At 53.0% G+C, this 23,211-nt stretch overlaps 1 long non-coding RNA gene and 1 pseudogene across 4 annotated transcripts; both read left to right on the top strand.

Moving 5' to 3' along the window:
* The first annotated feature begins 2 nt into the window (after positions 1 to 2).
* On the top strand, positions 3 to 14,032 carry LOC111090453. 4 transcript variants are annotated; one of them, XR_005371944.1, is made up of 9 exons: positions 3 to 277; positions 389 to 676; positions 7,931 to 8,053; positions 8,769 to 8,895; positions 9,538 to 9,671; positions 10,430 to 10,607; positions 11,279 to 11,378; positions 11,695 to 11,958; positions 12,059 to 14,032. It is a non-coding gene; the product is annotated as an uncharacterized LOC111090453 (long non-coding RNA). The 4 variants fall into 4 exon arrangements; XR_005371945.1 differs by adding an exon at positions 990 to 1,174 and having other exon boundaries at positions 3 to 618; XR_005371943.1 differs by adding an exon at positions 990 to 1,174 and having other exon boundaries at positions 3 to 676.
* LOC100687694 lies at positions 5,084 to 5,918 on the top strand (annotated as a pseudogene).
* Positions 14,033 to 23,211: the final 9,179 nt, after the last annotated feature.

Raw genomic sequence — 23,211 nt, 5'->3', positions numbered from 1 at the left:
GGCCGTGGTTCCCGAGGGGCCACGGTTGCCATCGGCCAGCGTGAGGGTGGGGACCTGGGTCTGGAGGCCTCATCCTTGGGGTCCCAGCGGCTGCACCTGCGTCACCCGGGAGCCTGGGAAAGCACAGGTTCAGACCCGGCTGGGCCTCCCGGGTCACTGGAGCCACTGACCCGCATCCGTGTTGGGGCTCCAGCCTCTCTGCTATGTCGCCGCCCTCGCTTCCCCAAGTCCCCCAGTGTCTCCTGTCCTCACTCAGCGGGAATGGCCATTCCCTGGGGTGGGTGACACCCCAAGCCCCGTGGTCCAGGGGCAGCTCCGTCTCGCAGCGCTCCCCGGGAACGCCAGCGCTGGGATGACCTTGCCTTTGACCTGCTTCTGGGTCCCTCAGACTCTCCGTCCTGGGAAGACAGTCTATGAACCAGTGAGACCCTGGCTGTGACGGTGACTGAAACATGACCCACGAGGTTGGAAGGTTTGAAAAGTGGTGCCGGCTGCTAAAGAAAGTGCGATGTTTCTTCAGTTCTGCTGCTGGATCCACGTGCGCGTACGACACCGTGCACACCGTGCTGGACAGACGGCGCGGAGGAGTGACCCAGGCCACACAGGTGCTGGGACCAGGTGTGCTCTCCAAGCTCCTCAAGCTACTCCCCTACAGCTGGAATTCTCGCTTTAAATAGTAAGAGAAACACACCATCTAAGAATGGGATCTTAAAGCTCCTTTTGTTCATAAAATAAAGTCGTAGTATAAAAGGAATTGTAGTCATTGGAAAATAATATATGAATGCAAAGTGATGTTTTAAAAGACAGCGGATTTAAAGTCTTAGCGAAACAGACATAATCACCTGAATTTTAGCGTTTTGCTGTACTTTACATTTAAACAGGCAATCTCAGTCCCCGGCAATTGTTATAAAGAATGGGGCGTATAATGTGTGCTTCGCTCTCGTTGTAATGAAACCTTATTTATCGTCCCACCTCCTGTATTCCACCAGGGTAGGACCTTCCCGGGAGGTGGCGGAAAGTGAAAACACGAGGAGGAGCGCGGCTCGCAGCCCGAACACGGGCCCTCGGCCACAGGCTGTCGTCACCGTTAATTAAGCCGGGACGGAGCCCTCGCCTCGCTCTTCCTTCCCGCAAGCCTGAGCGAGACAGAGGCAAGAGCTTGGCATCTAATCCAGTAGGTTCTAAAGATGCTGCTGGAAACAAACGGAAAGGCTCCAAACTGGGAAGTGGGGGGAAATACGATCTTGAGCTGAACCACACTCAGCAGAAAAGAATCAAAATAAGTGAACAGAATTAAGATATTTTGAGGCTGTCAGTGTGAACTATGATGCGGGAGACAATGCGAGCAGGAACACTGAGGTCCTACAGCTGGCCCCAGGGTCAGCACGGAGGGAGCGGACGGAAGGACGGCCGACGGGCCAAGGCCTGGGCTCTGCTCCCTGCCCGGACTCCCTCCCGTCCTGTCCTCCGTCCTCCCGTCGCCCGCCCTCAGCTCGCTCCCTCCTCTCTCCCCGAGGAGTTTTACCCACTGACACGGTCAGCCATGGTCAGCCACGCGAGGACCTGGTGGTAAGGGAGGCTGGTGGGACCTCTCGGCCAGGAAACCTTCACGTTCATACTTTTTGGCCTTTAAAGCAGATAATGAAGAAATACAGAAATACACACATGAGTGACTGCGTAGATACGGCTCTGTGTACCCACCCAAGTGGTCCCTGGAGACGCAGCCTTACGTCCCACCCGAGGCCCCAGGCCCCGCAGGCCTTTCCCACATCTGACGTCCCCACAACACTGCGTGTGGCTTCCTGGGGGCACACGAGTCTGGAAGCTCCTGAGGCTCAGAGACAGGCCCCCCAAATCCCTGAAGACCCGGGAGCCCAGTGAGCACACCTCCAGTCCTGGTGACGGCCCCGGGTGGTGTTCTTCTCTGTCTGGTGTGATTGGCAAACACCCTTTTAAAGGTCACATTGGCAGGTGGGAAACGTGAGCTGTGAAGGGCGTGGGGGCTGCACCAGGATGTGGGCCGAGGACCCTCAGCTCCCGCCCCTCACAAATGGCTCAGGGACCTTGTCTGCACCCACACTGTGCTCACCTTTGCATTCATGCGTTTAGTCAGTCAGCAAACACCGGCTGGACACCTCTCAAGCAGCAAGCACTTGACAGAGAGATGGGTGAGAAAATAGGTTTCCTGCCCCCTGAGCAGACCTGCTCAATGAAGGACCTAAAGGAAGAAACAGACAACGAAGCCGGACACTTCCGATGCTGACAACAGCGTGGAAAACAGCCTGGCCTCGATGCAGAGGCTCCCGAGACAGGGTGGGAGCAGGGACGATGAGGAAGCCCGGAGTGGGAGGGCCAAGAGGAAGGTGTGCCCCGCAGGCGACCCGGTGCAGAACCGTAGTCACCAGGCTGCGCGGCTTTCGATGAAGTTGGAGAGGAGGGCGAAGGGTGGTCCGGGGCCCCCAGAAAGTGGATTGGGGTGCATTGGAGGGGGCCCACGGGGAGCAGGGACCTCACAAGGCAGCCTCTGTTGCCAAGGGTCACTGCATCCAGAACAGACTGTGGGGCAGCGCCAGACCCGGAGCCGCCGGCGCACAGCGCTCGTAGCACCACCTGCCAAACGTGGGAGCCACGTAGGAGCACATGGGGGTCAGCTGCAGAGTCACAGGATATATTAGAAAAGGAGGGAAAAAAAAGAAAAGGAGGAAGGCTGAACATTAAGTCATCCTCTCAAGAAGTTAGAAAAATATCAACCAGATAAGAGGGGTAATTAGTGAAATAGAAACCTCATGCAATGGAAAGCCTAAAGCCAAAGAATAGATCTATAAAAATACTATTAATATTGACAAGTCTCTACAGAGCCTACAGAGGCCAATTCAGAGTTGCCAATATCAAGAATAAAAAGGACATCTAATTATATAAACTGCAGATTAAACAAAATATAATAAAATAATACTATTAAAGTGTTGCAATAAATTAATATTTCTTAGACAAGTATGACTTACTAAAATGGACCTACCAATTTCCCATCAAAACAGCACTTTGGGACTTATTACCTTTGGATAATGTTTGGATACATGTCAACATTTCAAAAATGGTCACTAAAAAGAGAATAGGAAATCAATAAATAGCTTTGTAATTACAAAGAGCGAAAAATATGAAATGAATCAATCAATTCAAAAGCAGTTAGGAGAGTAGGAAATAGAAAACTATCAATACCTGGGTCATATAACCATGAGACAAGGTGGTTGTACGTGCAAATACATCTCTCATCAAAATACGTGCACACAGGTGAAACGTGCAAGGTCAGATTCAAATGGTTGTTCAGCTGAATACAAAAAAGATAGAGATAAAAAATATACAAAAAACAAAATAAAACAACCCCCCCCCCAAAAAAAAACAAAAAGGATACAGATAGTCAAATTCACCTATAAGAGACTCATCAAAAAAAATTTTTTTAATTAATTAATTTATTTATTTATGATAGTCACAGAGAGAGAGAGAGAGAGGCAGAGACATAGGCAGAGGGAGAAGCAGGCTCCATGCACCAGAAGCCCGACGTGGGATTCGATCCCGGGTCTCCAGGATCACGCCCTGGGCCAAAGGCAGGCGCTAAACCGCTGCGCCACCCAGGGATCCCCCCAAAAAATTTTTTTAAGGCATTTAAAAAATAATCCCTCATATTTATTCTCTAAATGGTTTGTAAAAGTTTAGGATTATCCCTACTTCGATGCATTGATGTGATTCATATAAAACCTTTGAGCCTGTTAGTATTTTTGTAAGGAGGTTTTAAACCAGTTCTTTAATTAGTTTAACGGCATACGCATTTAGTTATATTCTTAAACCATTATTTTTCAGCCTTTAAAAAAAGTATCTGTGCTGTGAGCACCAGTGGCCATAAATTGTCCTCTGTACACTGGTTTCCCTGTCTCCAAAAGTTTAATACGTAGTATTTTTGTTAATCATCTGCACATATTTCCTAACTTTCTTTGGTATTTCTTTCATCTGTGAATGATATATGTATTTAATTTACTTTATAAATGTATGCCATTGTATGTTAAAATGACATTCAACTTTTTATTTCTAACAACGGTGCCATGGTCAGGAAAGTTCTATTTCTTACACTGAATTATTGTAATGACCTCAGCTTGTTTACAGCTGGTACGTGGTCAGTTCTTAAATGTTCCTCATGTGCTTGAGGAAAATATACTCAAGTTGGGTGTGGATTTTTATATCTGTTGAGTTAAGATTGTTAATTTTGTTGCTCAAGTCATCTGTAGCAAACCATAGACACTTCGTACACAACAAAGCAAAAACAACGTATCAAGACAAATTTAGGATGATCCCAGAAAGGACTAGATGGTTTTAATATTACAAATATATTAATGTGATGAGAAACTGCTCTCAAGCTAATCAGGAAAACCACATGGGCTTCCTACTAGATATAGAAAAAAAACAGCATTTGAGCAAATTAAACACCCATTTATGATTTTTTAAAAAAATAACTCTTAGGAAACCAAAAGAACTAAACATTTTATAAAAGTCGTGAAGGCTATTTACCAGAAAATGGAGTAAGCATCATACTTGGTTTGAAGACAGCCAGAGATGGCCACTAGTAGCACTTCTACTCAACATCACACTTTGAGTGATAATCCATTCTGTAAACTAAAAGATAACAAAAAGCCATAAAGACTAAACAACAAAAAAAAAGGCCCTATTTTGATTTGAAGATAATTGCTTATTTAGCAAAACCAAGAGAATATAATGAGGAAAACTATCACTTTTTATTAAACAAAATTAAAGAATAATCAATGAACCTACATACCATATTCATGGACAGGCACACTCATTATCAGAAAGATGTCACCCACTCCCTGATGACTCTAAATTCTCTGTAGTTCTAGTGAAAATCTCAACAGGTTCTTGTTGGATGGATCTTGAAAATGTTATTTCAAAATTTATGTAAACAGGCAATTTTGGAAAAAAAATGGCATGATGACTTTTCCAAAAAATGTGTATATATACATATATATTAGAAAGTTGTAAGGAGCTCATGTGGTCTAAAAAGAATTAGCAAGCGTGTGCTATGGAGCCACAAGTCGCAGAACTGAAGCAGAAGATCGAGGACACGTTGTGCCCTTTTGGCTTCGAGGTTTACCCCTTTCGGGTGGCATGGTATAATGCACTCTTGCCTCCAGCCTTCCACCTACCCCTGCCAGGACCTACCCTGGCCTTTCTGGTACTGGGCACACCTGCCACGTTTGACCGAGCCTTCACACCCTTCCTTCAGAGCTGCCACCTCCGACAACTGACTGACCCGTGGACCAGTGCGTGGCCTACCACCTGGGCCACGCTAGAGAGAACCTCCCGGAGTTGAAATAGAAGTCATCGCTGACTACGGGGTACACCCTAATCGGCGCCCCAAGATTCTGGCCCAGACTGCAGCCCATGTGGCAGGAGCTGCTTACTACTACCAACAAGAGGATGTGGATGCTGACCCCTGGGGGACCCAGGAGTGTGCATACACCCCAGATATGGGGACTGGTGTGCCACCAGAGGAGTGGTGCTGCTGCCGGGAATAGAGGTGCCAGATCTGCCACCCACGAAGCCCCTGGACTGTGTACCTAAGAGCTGATTGAATCACCCTGCTTGAAGGCTTTACTTTCCATTGACGTGATTGGACATACCGGGAAGCCGTGACACCACAGGAGCGCTACTCGGAAGAGCAGAAGGCCTACTTTTCTACTCCTCCTGCCCAACGCTTAGCCTTCTTGGGCTTGGCCAAGCCTTCAAAGAATACCAGCTCTCCATCTCCTGAGCTACCTTTTACCACATTCAGACCCAAAAAGCCCCAGAATGCCAGCAGAGCCCGGGGCTGCGTCAGCCCCAGTGTCTCCCCACCTGCATCCCCTGGCCCTTGATATCCTTCCTCCCCTGGGATCCCTATTTATAAGTGGTACTTGCTGGGACTCATTTTGCCTTTTGGCAAAGCAAGAGATTTTATTTTGATACAGTATTTATTCTTGATAGAAGAATTATAGTAGAGATCTTGATAGAATTATAGTAGAGATCTTCAATGAAGATAAGGCTCAGAGAACTTAATCAAAACAAAGGCAAGACAGATTCAGAATTCCCACCTGGTTTGAAATATGTTTGAAATATGGGATTCCTTTTTTTTTTTTTTTTTTGAAATATGGGATTCCTGTTACTATTTCTCTGCTCTGCTCCAATAGGCTACTTGTTACAGAACCTTTATAAAGGGTAATCATCCCCTAATGACCCCTGCCTCAGAGGCTTGTTGTGGGGACTGAATAAACGCCTGTAACACACTTCTGAAAAAAAGAAAAAAAAAAAGAATTAGCTTCTACAGAATGGGTAATGTTGATAAAATTATACAAAAATGCTGCAAACCCAATATAATGGGCAAAACACACAAGAAGTCTGTTCACAGAAGAGAAATCCTCAATGATCATCATAAGTATATTGAAAAATACAGGAAACCATGCCAGTAATCCGGGTGGTACAAATGAAAGTCCAGTGAGATGCCATCAGACACTCATCAGGTGGTTAACAATATGCAGGGCCCAAAATACCACATCTGAGGTCACATGAGACCCCAAGCCTGGATGTGCAACGTGCCAGTGGCTCATCTGCCTGCAGTGGCCCCTTAAAAACTGAGTTCAGGGGGAGATTTGTACGTGTAGTGATTCTCCTCCTGCCTCTGCACCCTGGGGATCCATCACCGTGTCCCAAGGAGACCTACAACCATCTTTATGGCCACATTATTTGTAAGAGAGAAACACTGGAAATGTCAGTGACCGTTACAGGAGAGTGGAAAACTACATCGCATTAGATCATTGCAGAAAGTCATAATATCTGATTTCCAGTTAGGTAGTGTTCTTTCTTAAAGAAACGAAATTATCTTAATTGGATTCCTCATGATTTCAAGATATCAAATTATCATAATTTCGAATTCTGTTCCTAATAAAACTATTTGTTTCAAGCTTTTTCCTCTTAAACAAAGGGACTTTCTGTTCTCTCCCCTCCTCCCCACCCCCGTCTCTCTCTCTCTCTCTCTCTCTCTCTCTCTCTCTCTCTCACACACACACACACACACACACACACACACACACACACACACACATATTCTATCCTTATAAAATGAAGAAGTGAGAAAATGTTAGCCCCTTAAAATGTAGGCTGCCTACTTGGAGAAAATATCAGGGGATTTGCAAATCGGTGTTCGTGATCCTGGACCTCCTGGTTCAACAGGTTTTTTGGCATAAATTCTTCATGGAAGGAGACTGGATATCCAAGCGACGTCCACTCGACATTAAACTGTGTGATTCCCATCTTCATGGGTTACGTCTTCTTCCACAATAAAGGGCTTTCTCCACTCCCTAGATGGGAAAACAAAAGATGTAAAAACCCTTTAGGCAAATACCCTGTGCCTTGCCCTGAGTCCCCTCGCCAGCTTCCACACCCAGGTGGTTCCCCTCCTGCACTTTTCTCCTAAGCAACGCATATCTTCCTCTTTTGTCAGGTTTTACTGATTTGTACTGATATGATTTGTGTTCATTCTCTAGCTAGCATTTCTCCACATCTTAGTTTCGATGTAGTGCTATTCCAATTATATGGCATCTTTAAAAAAAAGAAAACAAAACAAAAAAAACCTTTTTTTTTTTTTTTTTTGCCACCTCTGAGTCTGGGAGCTGCTACTTCTTCCCATGGGAGGCGATGTTACTGCATCTTATTTGAAAATTGAGATACCGTAGGAATTACATTCCTTGCAAGTAGACTACGTACCTGCATTTAGTGGCAGCATCCTGAATGGGCTGATGATAAATATGGTTTTAATTATCAGTATAAATATTATTTTGTATAGTGGGACCTGGACATGTTGTGTTTGATCATTGACGGTCTGTCGTCCTAGGAGACTGCAAGTTCAGGGGTGCAAGCACTCTGCCCGCCGCTGACTGTGCGGACACACATGACGGAACGAACCCCCTACAACCACGTTAGCACGGGAGCATCGCACGAGGAGCACTGAACCAAGGTATGAGACTCCCAGAGGCGGCGTGATCAGTCCCGGTGCTACGGGGGTCTGAGCCCGCTGAGGGCCGACAGTGGGGCTCACGGTCGTCTCTCCTGAGCTATCGGATCCCTGTGGTGGGTACAAAGCTGGAGCGTGCAGGGCCACGGGGCGGTCTGTCCAGAGTTTAAAAACTATAGTAAGGGGTAGCTGGCCGGCTCAGCGGGTGGAACATGTGGCTCTCGATCTCCAGGCTGTGAGTTCCAGACCCACGATGGTGTAGACATTACTTAAAAAGAAAGTCTTAAAAAAAGCAAAACAATGATACGAGTCACCATAAGCGACTGCTTTTCTACGGCCTGCAATTCGACACGACTCAGGTGCTAAGCTGTGCCTGGTACTAATGTTTCATGGATCTCGGCACCCGGGGCTCCGGGGACTCCTGCCACCATGTCTCCGGAGTTACGAGGTGACTGCATTTTAGGGGCGCATCTGTGACAGGACGTGACGGCGGACGGCGGGCAGAGGGAAAGGCTGAGTCCAGCTCTGAGCAAGGGGACAGGCGGCGAGAGCCCAGGGGAAGATGCCGGGGTCAGGGCCCCCGCAGACCCCCGGGGTGGGCGCCCCTCCAAGCACTGGCTCAGGCAGCGTCACCCAGACATGGTCTCGATTTAGGAGGAGGCGAGAAACAGGCAGCTTTACTGGACGTGTCAGGAAATTCCAACGTTCTCTGTTGAAGGTGTCCTCGCAGGAGCATATGGAAGCGGGGGACGCTGGAGAGCATCTTGACTTGACCGTGAAGAATCGCAGACACGGACGGCATTGCTGTTTCTGGGATTTGCTGTGGAACGGGATGCTTATAAATTGTGACCAAAACTATCCTTTTTAAAAAGATTTTACTTATTTATCCATGAGAAACACACAGAGAGAGGCAGAGACACAGGCAGAGGGAGAAGCAGGCTCCATGCAGGGAGTCCGATGCGGGACTCGATCCTGGGACCCCGGGGTCATGCCCTGAGCCCACGGCAGACGCTCAAATGCTGAGCCCCCAGGCGTCCCAGTGACCAAAATTATCTTAAGGCCTGAGAGGTTTCCTATGGGCACATGTATCTGTTGCTTCACACAAAAAATTCCAGATGAAAATGTCTGAAATGTACTTTTCCATCTCCGTGGAAAGACTGGCAGCTGTCAGCTACGCGGCCACACGCTGTGACCACGGGCAGCCGTGACCGAGTGTCCGCGGCGTCCACCTTCCAAAGCAGAACCTGCAGGCCAGCGGCTCACCCCGGCGGCGGCCAGCGCGACCTCAGAGCGAAACAGTTCCCGTATTACCTCCTCCCTGAGATGCCCCATATTATTTCTTAATTAAAAATGATTGTAGTGTCTTAGTTAAACATACGACATTCAGAGAAAGGAACTTTTCACTGCTTTCATTTCTTTTCTGGTTATTATTATTATTATTATTATTATTTATTTCCTGACTATAATGGAGATTTTTTTTTTAATAGAGGTATGTTGAAAACCATCTGCTTTTTGTCAAGCGAACACGGTGCCACTGGTGGAGAGGAACTGGGTGTTACTTCATGCCAACTCTGCAAGTCGTAAATTGTTCATAAGAGTGTTTTAAAAGCATAAGTGGGAGGTAAGCACTTTTTAGGGAAGTTCATTGCTAAGGGGAATGGAGAGGTTGGATTGTGGCTGCGTCAAAATATGATGGAGATATGACCATATGTAGGAAAAGCACACACAGGGAACATGCATGATAGATGAAGATACACAGTGTGGCATAGTTCACGGAATTTTCAAGTTAGCTACAAACTGAAGCATTAATAATTATTACAGTCTTAATATCTTTTACTTTATTTAAGGCATAAAATAATTGGGAAATATTTCACTAAAAGACACCCTTCATATATAACTTCATGTTTCACATCACCCTGAAGGTCTTGCCGGGAACGCCACGCTATGAAGTATTAGACGCTCTCCCCGTCCTCTGTTTTGCAGTAATTAAGATGTGGACCACAGGATATATATTTTCTGATACATGAAATTGTTCACAACATGCAAATTCCAACAGCTTTGAAATTACACGGTTTTTGTCACCTTGGGAGATTTGAATTTTTTGAAAATTTGCATGTAAATTACATTTTAATGTAATTTTTTAAAGTTTCTTTTTAATTTATTTGTTCATGAGAAACAGAGAGAGAGAGAGAGAGAGAGAGGCAGAGACACAGGCAGAGGGAGAAGCAGGCTCCCTGCAGGAAGCCCGATGTGGGACGGGACTCAATCCCGGGACCCCAGGATCACGCCCTGGGCTGAAGGCAGTGCTAAACCGCTGAGCCACCCGGGCTGCCCCATTTTAATGTAATTTAAGAGTGTATTTGCGTCTTTCCATCTCAGGGTTGGTTCACTTGAACGTCGCCCCCATCATTGCCCTGCGGCTTCAAGAGCCCTTCAAGCATCTATTCTGACTCCTGCTGCCTCGGTGCAGCGACGCACCTCTCGGGGAAGCACGGTGGTGCTGTGGGCGCCACGCTGCCCAACAGAGGAACGTGACCTGCTCTGAAGCGTGGCCATGGTGAGGCCCCTTCCCGTTCCCTCGTCCCCGTCCCCGCTGCAGCCTCCGGGTCGGGCCCTCGCGGTCCCGGAGGTGAGTGGGGTGGTCACGAGCTGCTGTGCCCGGTCGCAGCTCTGTGGTTGCGGCCTGGCGGGATCTGGTCCCCAGGCCCCCGGGGTTCTCCAACTGCAGGGACTCCGGGTGCCTCACTGGGGGCGGGGGCAGACGAGGGTCCCAGCAGGGCCACCGTCTCAAGAGGGGCCACCACTGTGTGGCCCACCGCGGCTGCCCGGGTTCCCAAGCTCCGGGCACAAAGTGCGGCTGGATCACCTGCTGGACGCAGAGCAATCTCATTTAAAACGACGCACGCTTTCATCTATTCAATTGCTCACTTACTTCGCGTATTTATTGAATGTCTATTGCATATAGTTTTGAAAGAGTTGTATTTTTTTAAAAAGTCTATTTTCATCTTAATTAGATTGATGAGAACTCCCAGAATCATGTTTTAAAGGTAACTGAGGTTGTTGGAATTATTGTCCTGCTTATATTTATTAACGGGATTACCCATTAATATGATTTCTACGGTTGGTTTAGATACCTTTTTATCCGGAATGGGTGCAAGACTTTATTTTTATTTCTTTTTTGGACTCAATCAAATACATCTCCCCACTCGCCTGAACGACATAATAAAGCACGATACTCAGCCTCCGAATATCAAGCCTCCTCATCTGAGCAAGTGCGTCTTAGACATGGGAGACGTCTCGCTGCTCGGGGTTCCCGCGGGTGCTGCAGGTAGGACGGGCCCGCGCTGTCCTTCTGTGCAGGGCGCTCGACAAGCTTTGGTCAGTTCTTAGGATGAACTGGGTAGTTCTCCAGCCCAGAACAGACTCTGGGACAGACTCAACGCCAATTCACACAAGCTGCCAGAGAGAACTCGTGGGCCTAACCTTCCGATTCCAGAACCACGACGGGGAATGTTCATTATTTTAAACGTTTCCGTATTGACTAGAGAGTCACATTTCTTTTTAACTTAAATGAGTTTTGGCCAACTGTATTTTTTCATAAAGTAATCCGTTTTATTGACATTTCCAAACTTGCCCGTGTCCAGCTACATGAGGTGACGGTCGCCAGTCCCAGTCCTGCCCATACGTCAGAATGGCCCACAGAGGTCATCACGGATGCAAGTCCCGGGCTCGCATAGCCAGAGCTCACAGTCAGCACCCGTCCCCCTTGGCGGCCGTGGACCGTTCTTCCTCTGACCCAGCCGTTAATGAGCATCCGAGGCTCGCGACCCACCGCCACTTGCTGACCATTATCTTCGAGACTCAACTCTCCCCCTGAGAATCACCGCATCGTACTCTGCATCTTTCCAGTATGTTGTTTCCTTAATAATTTGCAGAGTATCTTTATACGTAATAGATACTAGCTTCTGTTAGTTCATTAACTTTTTAGTAAATCCTTGTATTTAATAGGATTGTCGGGAGTAATCCATGATCAATACTAACAGGATCAATAATGGAATTCCTGCAACCGGCATTCAAAACAAAACATATGGTTAAATCACCCGGTGTGAGGGTCCTTTTGGACATTTGCTCTGCACCATCGTTGGCTGTTCTGCGTATCACGTTCTGCTAGACGACTTTCCAGGAAAGACGCATGCGACTAGGCCCGGCCGTCCTCACCAGACCCACGCCTGGCCCATGGCGGCGAATCTGCTGAGACGGGGGGAAGTAAGCGAGATAAACTCGCAAACACCAATGCCGGGAACTGTGTCCATCACACCGGTGTTTCGGAATCAGAGCTCAAGGCAGGATCGTCCGGGGCCGTGTGTGGTCTCTGGCAGCTTGTGTGACCTGGTGCTGGCGGCGGTCACCTCCTCCATGCTCCCGGCCTCCACAGGACTCTGAGATGTCACAGGGTTCCTCAACCGGGAATTTGCGACTTGGAATACGACGTCCGTTATCTCAGCAGACAATCCAGTTGGAATCATAACATCTCCACACCCCAGGCATCCCTAGAAAATACAAAAACATTTGCTTCATTTAACAATCTTTACTGTTCTATTTCCGAGCTCAATACCGACACTCTGCCAGAGTCAGTAAAGCAGAATTAACATAAGTGGGCAAAATTGGAAATGTGAGCCACGTAGCAGAGGGAGAAACCGGGCCGCTGGGAATGTGCACCTCACAGGGCCGCTTCTCCTGCCCCCAGCACCCAGCGGCTGATATTGCCTTCCTGGCTCGGGTCCTGGCTCGGGGGGTTGGTCCCTGCGCTGACAACGCGGGGACAGGCATCAGGGACAGGACAGCCGCCTGCTGGGACTGGTCTTTTCCTTTATGTCAGGCTGAAAGCCAAAAAAATGATGTTCTTTATCACAGCAAGATCGGAAAAAGAGTGGCTCCCAGGAGTACAACGCCTGCCGCCCCTGCCAGAGTGGGAAGAGCGGGATAACAAAGCGCCTCGTCTGCGAGGAGCAGTCGAGAAGTCAAGAAATGCTTTCACGTATGTGATTTCACATCCTCACAGTTATGAGATTTTTAGAGGCTGCTTCGATGGCGTTTGGGAGGCTGAATGTCTTGCTTCGGATCAAGGTGTTCTATACGACTCTTTCCCTGAGAGGTCACTTTTCCTTGTGAGCCTGTTTCCTTACCTGCAAGAGTAGAATTTTGGTTGAACAATGTTGGAATTCTGTTTCTTCTGTGATATTTTATCAAAGTCCTCTGGTCCAGGTCATACACACGAAAACTGGGTCAAGGAAGCAAAAAGTCTGCGTGGGTCTCACCTGTAAAAAGGCGCTCCCACTTTCCTGCTCCCACACCAAACCGCGTCGCCTAAACCGTGATCGATAATCGCCCCGGATGCCGTGCCAGGGGCGCTGCTTGACGTCCACGTAAAACCAGGATAGAAGAGGCGCCGCGCGAACACACCGAGGTCCAGGGACCCCTGAGGAAATGCGCACAACCAGCGACCCCTCCTCACTCAGCACCTGATCGGGGTCAGTTAACCCTACATTGAAGAATCCCGGAGTTAGGTTGACCCTGACTCTACCTGGGACACGACTATTTTCATGTGGAATAAGCAAATTCAAACGGATCGGTCTTCAGAGTAGCTCATGTGAACACAGACTCAGAAACAGGTGGTCACAGGTGCCCACAGCGGCCGTGACAGGTGCCGTGACCTGGCGGCGAGGAAGCAGAGGCCGCTGCGTGTTCCCCCGGATGGGACTCGTGACGGACGCAGGTGTCACTGGACCCCCGGCAGCCGGAGCTTCTTGAGAAACCACTGATGTGAAGGAAGCTGGCCGTCCCCGGTTACCCTTCCTGAGGGGCGGCCTGCCCACTGGCAACAGCAGTGACGGCAGAGGGGACACGGGCCTGCCCCCAGCCTTGGTGGGGACCGCCCCGAAGCTCAAGACACCAGAGACCGCGCCCTGTAAACCTGCAGCTTTCCTGGGCAAGCTGACTGTCCCGGGGGGGGGGGGGGGGCAGCCCTTCTCTCCATGTTACAGGAGGGCACGCAGCTTCCGGAGTTTTCCCTTGCACTTTATGGGGACACCCAGGCGCTGACCACTAGGCAATTCATGTCCTTTTACACACAGACACACGCGGGCTAGTGTCTCGGCTCTGCACGTATAGTAGGGAATATAAGGCATGTACGGAAATCACATAACATACAATATATGCGGTATATAAGATTACGTATGTGTTATATTTAACACGTATCATTAAATTAAAATATGCGATGAGAAAATATATGCTGTATTTCTTTTTTTAAAGATTTTATTTATTTATTTATTCATGAGGACACAGAGAGCGGCAGGGACACAGGCAGGGGGGGCGGCGGCAGGGACCCCGTGGGGAGCCCGATGCAGTTGCTGAGTCCCGGTGACGCAGACCGGGTGCACCGCGCCGACCTCAGTGCCGGTGGGGACCCATGACACGGTGACCGAGGGGGCAGAGGTGATGCCCGCCAACAGAAGCAGAGGGGCCGCCCGGGCTCCGGCCCTGTCCTGCCCTCGGCACCTGCCGCCCTGCGCGCGATTCCGCAGGAAACCCACCCACACCATGGGGGCACACGGGAAAATCGGAGGCAATGAGAGAATCGCCAGCATTTCTCCCAAACGAAGCCGCATCGCCCCACAGACGCTGGTACGTAAATGGGTGCGTGTGTAAACGCGGTCGCTGGCGGGGACGGGGCGGCCTGGGATGGTCGGCAGGCCCCTCAGCAGCTGGGCCGGTCCCCACGGTCCCTCCTGATGCGCCGACATGTGCCCGAGGACGCGGGAGGGCCGGCACCTCCATGGGCAGAGGCCGCAGTGCCCGGGGCCAGGGTGGGCCGAGGGGATGGCAGGGAGCAGTCGGGGCGCCTCCTGGGCTGTGGGGGTCTGTGCCCACCAGCGCGGAGAGCAAAGGAGGACGCCCTGGAAGGAGCATCTGGGCCGCTGGGAGGGAGAGCAGCGGTGGGCACAGGGCACCCATGCCCCCGGGCCTGGAGGCTGGCCGTCGGGGTCGGGGGCACCTGGGCGGAAGCAGCTCAACCTCTGCCGCCCCAGAGGCACCTGTGGACTCCAGGCTGTCACTGCTGCGGGTCCGCTGACACCCTCGCTGGCGGTGAACCCACTGCCCTCCCCGCCCCCCACCCACTGCCAAGAGTGAGACCAGCCTGTGCAGGGGCCCGAGGTGCTGCAGGTTCCCCTGGGGGAGCCCTGCTTGTGGGAACGTTACCCAGGCCTGTCGGAGGCCCAGACGGGTGGGGCACCCCACAGCGGCAGCAGCCCCCGCCCCCGCCGCATCCAGGTAACTGCACCCCGAGTGGCGCCCCTGGTTAGAGGTTTGCAGTGGGAGCCACTTATTTGGGGCCAGAGCCTCCTGGTTAGCTGACAGCGACCCCTGCCCTCCCCGCCCCCAACGCTGCCCCAGCCGCGAGCCCCGGGAGCCCCACTCGCAGGCGGTCACGTCGCAGGGCACCTCCCATGACTGCAGCGGCCGCGTGGTGGGACCTCCGAGCCCCGGGTTAGGGTCTTCCTTGTGCTGGGCCCGCACCGCTGGTGGACGCCGCTCTCTGGGAGCACAAGTGCGCCCTCCTGTCACCACCGGGCCTTCTCTCCCAGACCTCCGGCGGCCCGGCCTGGCCACTCCTGTGGAGCCGTGCGTGCGGTCCAGAAGCACCCGGGGTGCCGTGGTCCCGCCTTCTCTGGTGGATCTGCAGGGCCAGGTGGTGCCCTGGGACCAGGAGGAAGGTGGGCAGACGTGGATCAGGAGCGGGAGCGTCTCTGCACGCAGCTCGTGGCATGCGGGTCGGACCACGGGGCTGGAGGCTGGTGGCCCCACAGCGCCCGCAGCAGCCTCGAGCTGGAGGGGGGTGAGTGAGCCGCCCGCAGGCTGCTCGGGGGGAGCCGGGACCTGGTGGGACCTGACCCAGGGGTCGAGGACGATAATACCACGCAAACCAGGGAACTGGAGGGCAAAACAGGACCCTACTAGGAGCGATGTGGCGACCAGGGCTCGTCGGCATGGACAGTCACCGGGTCCATCTGGGTGGCACGCGGGGGACAGGCTGGCTCTGTATGCGGCTCTGTCCCTGCGGTCGGCCCGGGGAGGCCCTGGGTCAGCAAGAACCGGGGGGGCTGGGAGCCTCTGCAGGGCCGGGCCGGCCTCCACCCCAGGACGCTTACACGGCAGCGTTCTCTGTGTCAGGAGGGACAGAGCTGAGCCGTCCTCTTTCTTTGTAAATATGTCTTCGGGGATGATCGAGCCCTTTAAGATAAATTGCTGCTTCATCTTTAGCCAAACAGAGCTATTTAAGAACGAATCTCCCTTTCCCTTTGCAGCAGGGTCTGACGTCACAGTGGCCCGATCACGGTGTGCTTGTACTTTTCCGAAGTCCGATGTCCTCGCGGCTCATAGCCGGGTCAGTCACTCCTCTGGATGTCGACCCACTGAGGTGTCGCCACTGGGCTCCTTGCCGCCTTTTCCAGATCGTTACTAACCAGATAAAGGACCGCAAACTCCCCGGAACCAGCTCCTGGGGCAGCGGGCGGACGTCCTCCATCGCAGCTCCGGCCCTGGCTCGGGGTCCGGCGCGTGTCCGTCCCCACGCTGCCCGCGGCGGGGGACAGGGCGGTGGCGAGTGGCGGCAGCGCCTGTACTCCCCCCCCGCCCTCCGGGCTCTTGGTTCCTGAGATCCTCATTCCCCTAAGCATGTTAGCTTTGGGTGATTTCATGCTGTCTTCATTCCCAGGTGAGAACAAAGTCTCGCTACCCACGCGGCGGGCGGACAGCCTCCAGCCTCCCCCCGGCCCGGCTGCCGGCCTCACTGCGACTCCCCCGAGGGACCAACATCTTCCCGGAGTTGTGACCCAGGCCCCTTCCTGGCTCCTACATTAACCAAAAATCAAACAAAAGCCAAGCTCTCCCTCTGAAAACTGTGACAGGAAGTAGAGGGAAGCATAGGTCACAACAGGGTTAGATTTAACTTAAAATCGTGTCGTTTGGGTGCCTGTCTCCCCATGGATGTTTGTGTGGTGGTGCCGGGCCGCTGACCGACCGATCCAACAGCGCGAAGCTGAAATCACACCAGGTCACGAGAAGCGACAGTGACGCGAGGAAGCGTCCAGCTGCTTATAACGCCTGCGTGTCGGGGGGCTCGGGCGCCCGTGTCCGGGTGGAGGGCAAGCCGTCTACCCCGCACGCGGAAGCAGAAGGGGCCCTTTGTGCAGACCGTGCTCTGGCCGCTCAGGTGCACACCCAGTCCTGCCCCCTGGGCCGCGTGGGCCAGGCCGGTCGGCTCAGGCGCCAGCCCCACGGACGAGGGAGCCCCCAGCCCCGAGGTCGCTGCCCGGGCACACGGGTCACACGCGGGCCAGCCCTGCACGCCCTCCTCCTCCTCGGGAGGTTGGCTTTTCCTTTCGCTTGAGGCCTGCGCTCCCCAGCGCGGGAGGACGTTGTGCGACGTGGAGGGTGGCGCTGCCCGCGGGAGGGGGCTCGGGGCGGGCGCGGGCCGAGTGTCGCTGGATTCTTTTGCAAATACTTTAATTTTTCTGCACCGTTGTTAGTAAACGCAAGTTGTTTGCAGTTGCACGGCCCCAGGCTTCGTGTCTGGAACGGACGCTCTACCCCCGGTGAAGGGGACTGGGAGGCTCCCCTCGTCTCCTCTGCTCCGTGGAGCTTAGGGGGCATCGAGATAATCAGGTTTATAACATTTCATAGCAATCCCGTCAGGCCATCTGGGCCTACGGCTTTCTACGGCAGAGATCTTGAGTAACTTAAGGCCGTCGGTTCGAACTTTCTGACGCTGTGCTCAGTTTTATAAAATTCATAAAATGAATTTCAACCTTTCTTTCAGTTTTTACATTTTATGTGCGGACACAAACTGTCGCCTTGGGATATTAAATTTTCCTTCTGATTCATGGCGACTTTTCTTGTGTCATTTCTGATTTATTTGTTTTTTTTTTTTTTTTCCTCCTCATTTCTTGATTGAGTTAGCCTTTAGGTCTGGCTGCTTTTGTTAATTCCCTAAAAAAAGACATATACCTGATTTATCGGTTCTGTTCTTTGTGTTCTTCTTCATCAAATTCTTCTTTAATCTTTATTGATTCCTGCTCTTTGCTCTCTTTTGCTCGTTCATCGTCCATAATCTGAATTTTTAAATCAGATATTTGTTCTTTTTGAATTTTTTTCTTTTTAGGTCTTTGAAATTTTTAGGTTTTCTCGGGGTCCAGTATTTAAGAGTGCTCCACATGCACTTAACACAAAGATGATTTCTCTAGTTTCAGGTGCTCCAGTCCTCTGCATCCCAGCCCGCGCCCTCTCACGGACGAGCTCGATGGTGGCACGTGCCCTCATGCCGCGGTCGGGGGCCTCTGCCCGCTTCCCTCGCCCCTGCAGCGTCGGGGCGGAGCCCTGAGGACGGAGCCCCGGGGATGCCGCCTTCCCCGCGGCCTCCTGTGGACCGTGCCCACCCCAGCCCCCGAGCTCACTGCCAAGAGTTTCCTTTAGGTCACAGCCTCTCAAGTCCTCTGTTTTCCTCATGTTTCCTTTATAGAAAATAGCGTTGGATTTGGTCTCTTCATCGACTCAACATCTTCTGATAAGAACACGAAGCGCGCGGACCCACTGACGCGGAAACCATCACCTCTGCGTCGCCAGGTTGCTCTGCGCCATGGTCTCGGGGCTGCCTCTGGCTGCCGCCACCTCCCCCCGACGGAGCACCTGCCGGGGCGGGAAGGCCTGTCTCTGCTGCTGTGTTCGCTCACTCACTCCCCCCGACCCTGGGTGGGAACCCCGTCCCCTGGCTCTGCCCAGCAGGTGGCCTGGCCGGGGGGCGGGGGGGGAGGCCACTGGCTCTTCCTCCTGCCATTTCCCTGTGGATCCCACACTCCAGGCCGGTCCCGGGACCTGGGGGGTGAGGAGGCAAGGCCCAGCCCAGCCCTGGGGTCCCAGATCCTCATCCCAGCCCCATATGGGGTCCCAGCCTCTTACCCGGGGTTCCCAGATCCTTGTCTGGGAGTCCCAGCCCCTCACCCAAGGGTCCCAGCTCCTCACCCAGGAGTCCCAGTCCCTCATCCCAGCCCCTCGTCCCGGAGTCCCAGCCCCTCACCCAGGGGTCCCAACTCTTTGCCCAGGAGTCCCAGCCCTTCACCCGGGGGTCCCAGCCCCTCACCCGGGGGTCCCAACCCCTCGCTCAAGGGTCCCAGCCCCTCACCTGGGGGTCCCAGCCCCTCGCCCGGGGGTCCCACCCCCTTACCGGGGGTCCGAGCTCCTTGCCCGGGAGTCCCAGCCCCTCACCCCAGCCCCTCGACCAGGGGTCCTGACTGCACCGTCCGGGCCTCCTGCCTGACTCAGATCCGAGCCCTCCTGTGTCTGAGGAACATGATTTCCGCATTTGTACAAGCTTTTAACGAAGGTCTTTTTCAGAAGACTCATTTCCCCTTATTTAGACGTGTCTGCAGTAAGTTCCATAATTAAACTTTGAAAGCCCCCTCATTTCCATGGACATAAACGCGCTAAGAGGATGCAGCTGGGTCGTTCTTGGCGCCTTTCAAAGAAAACACACACATTAGAAAGTGTAGAAAGAGGCTAAGTGCCCGGAGCCGCTCCTGACGCGGCCCCACCTTCAGCTGCTCTGGATCGGGGTGCTCAGCCCTCCCCGCGCGAGGGCCCGGCTCTCACCGGGGTCAGGTCGGGGGGCTCCGGCCTCAAGCAGTGGGAGACGTCACTCCTCGCTTGGAGTCACCAGGATCTCGATTGTGGCCACTCTGGTTTGTGCTCTCAGGGGGACAAATCACCGGCCTTTCCATCAGCACAGCTGCAACCCCGACAAAGGGACGGCCCGTGTCGGTCCAGGCCACCCACCCCGCTGGGCCAGCCTTCCCTGGACTTGGGGACAATGAACTAGGCCCTCAGTTAACAGCCGGAGCCGCAGCTTCTCTACAGACGCGTGGCAAGCGCGGACCCTGTGTCTTTGCCCCCTGAGACCCCGAGCGCTCCCCTTTCAGCCCAGCAGAGGTTTGGAGGTGAGAAAACATCAGTAGGACAGGCGGGGTCCCCACGAGGGTGCTGCATGGACCGGAGGCCCTCTGCACACGGATTCTTTCTGGGTCCAGCAAGCCGCACACTCAGGAGGCTGGGACGCTCGGGGACGCGCCCCCCACCAGGTAAGAACCGTGGAGACGCCAACCTCCAAGTGGCCTGGTACCTTCAGGCGGGTGCGGTTGGGATCCCCTCCCAGAGCTGGTTGTGTCCCTCGTCGGCCACTGGGCCATGTGGGCCCCATGGGGCTTGGGGCCACCGCACCAGGTCAAACAGAGACGGGAAGCTACATCACAACAACCCTGAAGACCCTACAGCAGCGTGAGGCTGGTCCTCCCCTAGGGCAGCCGAGCGCAGGTGGTAGCGTACGGGGTCCAGCAGCACTGTTGGCGGCGGTGCCCGCGTGGCCAGGCCCTGCCCCAGCGGCACAGCCCATGCCCTGCCAGACACCGTGGCTGGGACACAACACAAGCCCAAGGCCCTCGGCGCCCGCACCCCACTGGAGGGGCTGCCCCGGGAGGCGTCTGAGGAAACGAGAGAGAGTCTGTCCCCCAAGGAAGGGAAGGCGCAGGACGGGACGAGAGTAGCCCACCAGGGCCTCCAATGCCTTTCCTCCTCTGGGTAACCTTGTGCGAGGTCCTGTTTCACCAAATGTCGCAGAAAAACGTGGTTTTTACAGATCTGCATATGTTGCAAAACTTAACATGAATCAAGAGAAATCTCGAGGATGCAGAGAGTGCCAACCACTCGCTTCTCGCAAAGCTTTGAGAGGCAGGTGCACACCTCGATGTGTTTATAGCCCGTTTCTGTCCCAGACGGCTCCTGCCGGCCACGACCAGGCCCGAGTGACCTTGGCAGTCGGCGGGATGCTGGGTGAGAGCAGACGCTGGGGATCCATGTCTGACTGTGGCAGGTGACGCAGAAGGGGGGGGCGTCCCCTCTCCCTGCGACCCTGACGCCCGGCCCCGGGGCCCATCCGTGGCCAGCGCGGCCCACCAGCCCCCGCCGACGCGTACGGACAGCGGACTCTGCACACCCGTCCTTGTAGAAGGATGAAGGATGTTCTATGACCTTTAAATACATCCACGGTCTTTACAGATTCCACCCACACTCCCAGGGAATGCTCCACTTCTAAACGGGGTGCAATCTCAAAGTCTTCCATTTAAAAGCGACTCTCGTAACCCTTTTCATCAAATGCAAACGCTCTAATAGTTCGCATGAAAGCAGACCTCACTGGGCTTGATGAAGCGCAGACTTAAACGTGCAGGTGATGATTATTTCCAGAACCACACACTCTAGGTTTCTTGGCACAGAGAGAAGATTGTGTCGAAAACAGAGAGAGAGAGAGAGAGAGGCAGAGCGTGCGGGCGAGAGCCACGGCCTTCCATGTGCGGGACCCCAGCTGGCCTCAGGCCGGTCCCCGTCTCGCGCTGGCCTCCCCGAGGCAGGCGGTGGGCGCACGCAGCGGGGCGGACGTGGGGTGGACCGTGCAGAGGAGGAGCCAGACCCCTGGCCAGCGGCCGCCCCGCTCTTCTCCGGAGCTGGGGTCCCTCCCGTGGCCACTGCTCAGCCTCAGGCCCCCGGGGCGGCCGGACACCCTGCTCGCCCTCGTGATCTGGGCATGGTCGTGTCCTGGAAACGGCCGTGGAGGGAAAAGCAATGAAGCCCCTCCTCGCCGAGAGCCCTGGGAGCGAGCGTAGCCGCCGGGCGCAGCAGGCCCTGCAGGGGACGCGGTGGGTGACTCCCCCTCGGACTCGGGCAGACACAGGCCCCCACATCCGAGTCCCCGTGGGCACAGCAGAGACACGGCCCCGCAACGTGAGCCCGAGGACGAAGGGGGCCTGCAAGTCAGTGTTACGTGAAAAAGCAGTATTTTTTTCCTCCAAAAAAGCGGTATTTTCTACTCTTAGAAAAAAAAATAGGAAAAATCTCTGACAATACAGCGAGGACTCAGATTTTTTGATATTTGTGCTGATGTCAGGAAAATTGATACAATATGTCATAATTAGCGCACAATGCTGCAACATGTGTTCATGGTTTCAAGGAAAAACACTTTTTCTTCTTGTGAAAGCAGTTGATGTGCGTGTAGAAAGTCCAGAAGACAAATGCAAGTAAGCTCGAATCACCTGCAGCTCATTGCCGGGAATAATCGCTGACATTTTGGCATGTGTCCCTCCGGATTTTGTCATTTGGACACATTAGAGTTTTCAAAACTAAGATATCATTGTATTTTATTCACCCGTTCATAAAGTTAATTTTTCAGTTAATAGTATGTTGTCTGCATTTCCCCCAAGCCAGCCTGTATTGTGGTCTTTTTTTTTTTTTTTTTTAATTATCGTCATTTTCACTTTGATTCCAGCGCAGTTAATGCCCAGGGTCGCCTGGTTTCCGGCGCAGGCCAGCGCGTCTGCCGCGAGCTGGACCAGCAGCCCGAGGCGCCCGTGTTAGGACCTCGACGTCTGCGATCTACCGGGTGGATTGGTCGTGATTCCTACTTCGCTGTTCTGCTAAGTGACAGTCACTCCGTTTCCAGGGGTTGGTTTCTACTGGTACAAACACCGCCGTAAAGATCATCCTTAAACATATGGATTTGCTTTCTTCTCACTTTTTTTTTTCCTTGCAAAAAGTTCCTGGAAGTGTTGTATGTGTTTTGGATACTGTTAGTACATGTCTTCGGGTGAGCCCTCTGAATGGGCACCCGGGCGTCCCACCGGGACACGCGGGACGGTGCCCGTCCTCTCCCCCGTTCGCGGGACCGGCATCCTCTTTGGTTTTTGCCAGTCTGGCTGGAAAAAGAACATACTACTGTTTTAATTTTTAAAAAAATATTTTATTTATTCATTCATGAGAGACCCAGAGAGAGAGAGGCAGAGACACAGGCAGAGGGAGAAGCAGGCTCCATGCAGGGAGCCCGATGCAGGACTCGATCCCGGGACCCCAGGGTCACGACCTGGGCCGAAGGTAGACGCTCAACCACTGAGCCCCCGGGCCCTGCTCTAGGGAGATGAACTCACTTCCTCTCAGGCCCCGCAGCCCCTCCTTGCAGGGATGAGGCCGCGGCAGCTGCAGGCTGAGCTGAGCACCCCGATGCCGGA

The sequence above is a fragment of the Canis lupus genome, chromosome 17 (genome assembly GCF_011100685.1).
Source record: "Canis lupus familiaris isolate Mischka breed German Shepherd chromosome 17, alternate assembly UU_Cfam_GSD_1.0, whole genome shotgun sequence".
In the NCBI taxonomy this organism is placed as follows: domain Eukaryota; kingdom Metazoa; phylum Chordata; class Mammalia; order Carnivora; family Canidae; genus Canis; species Canis lupus.
The sequence above is the reverse complement of the archived record's forward strand: the minus strand, read 5'-3'. Positions and strand labels throughout refer to the sequence as shown.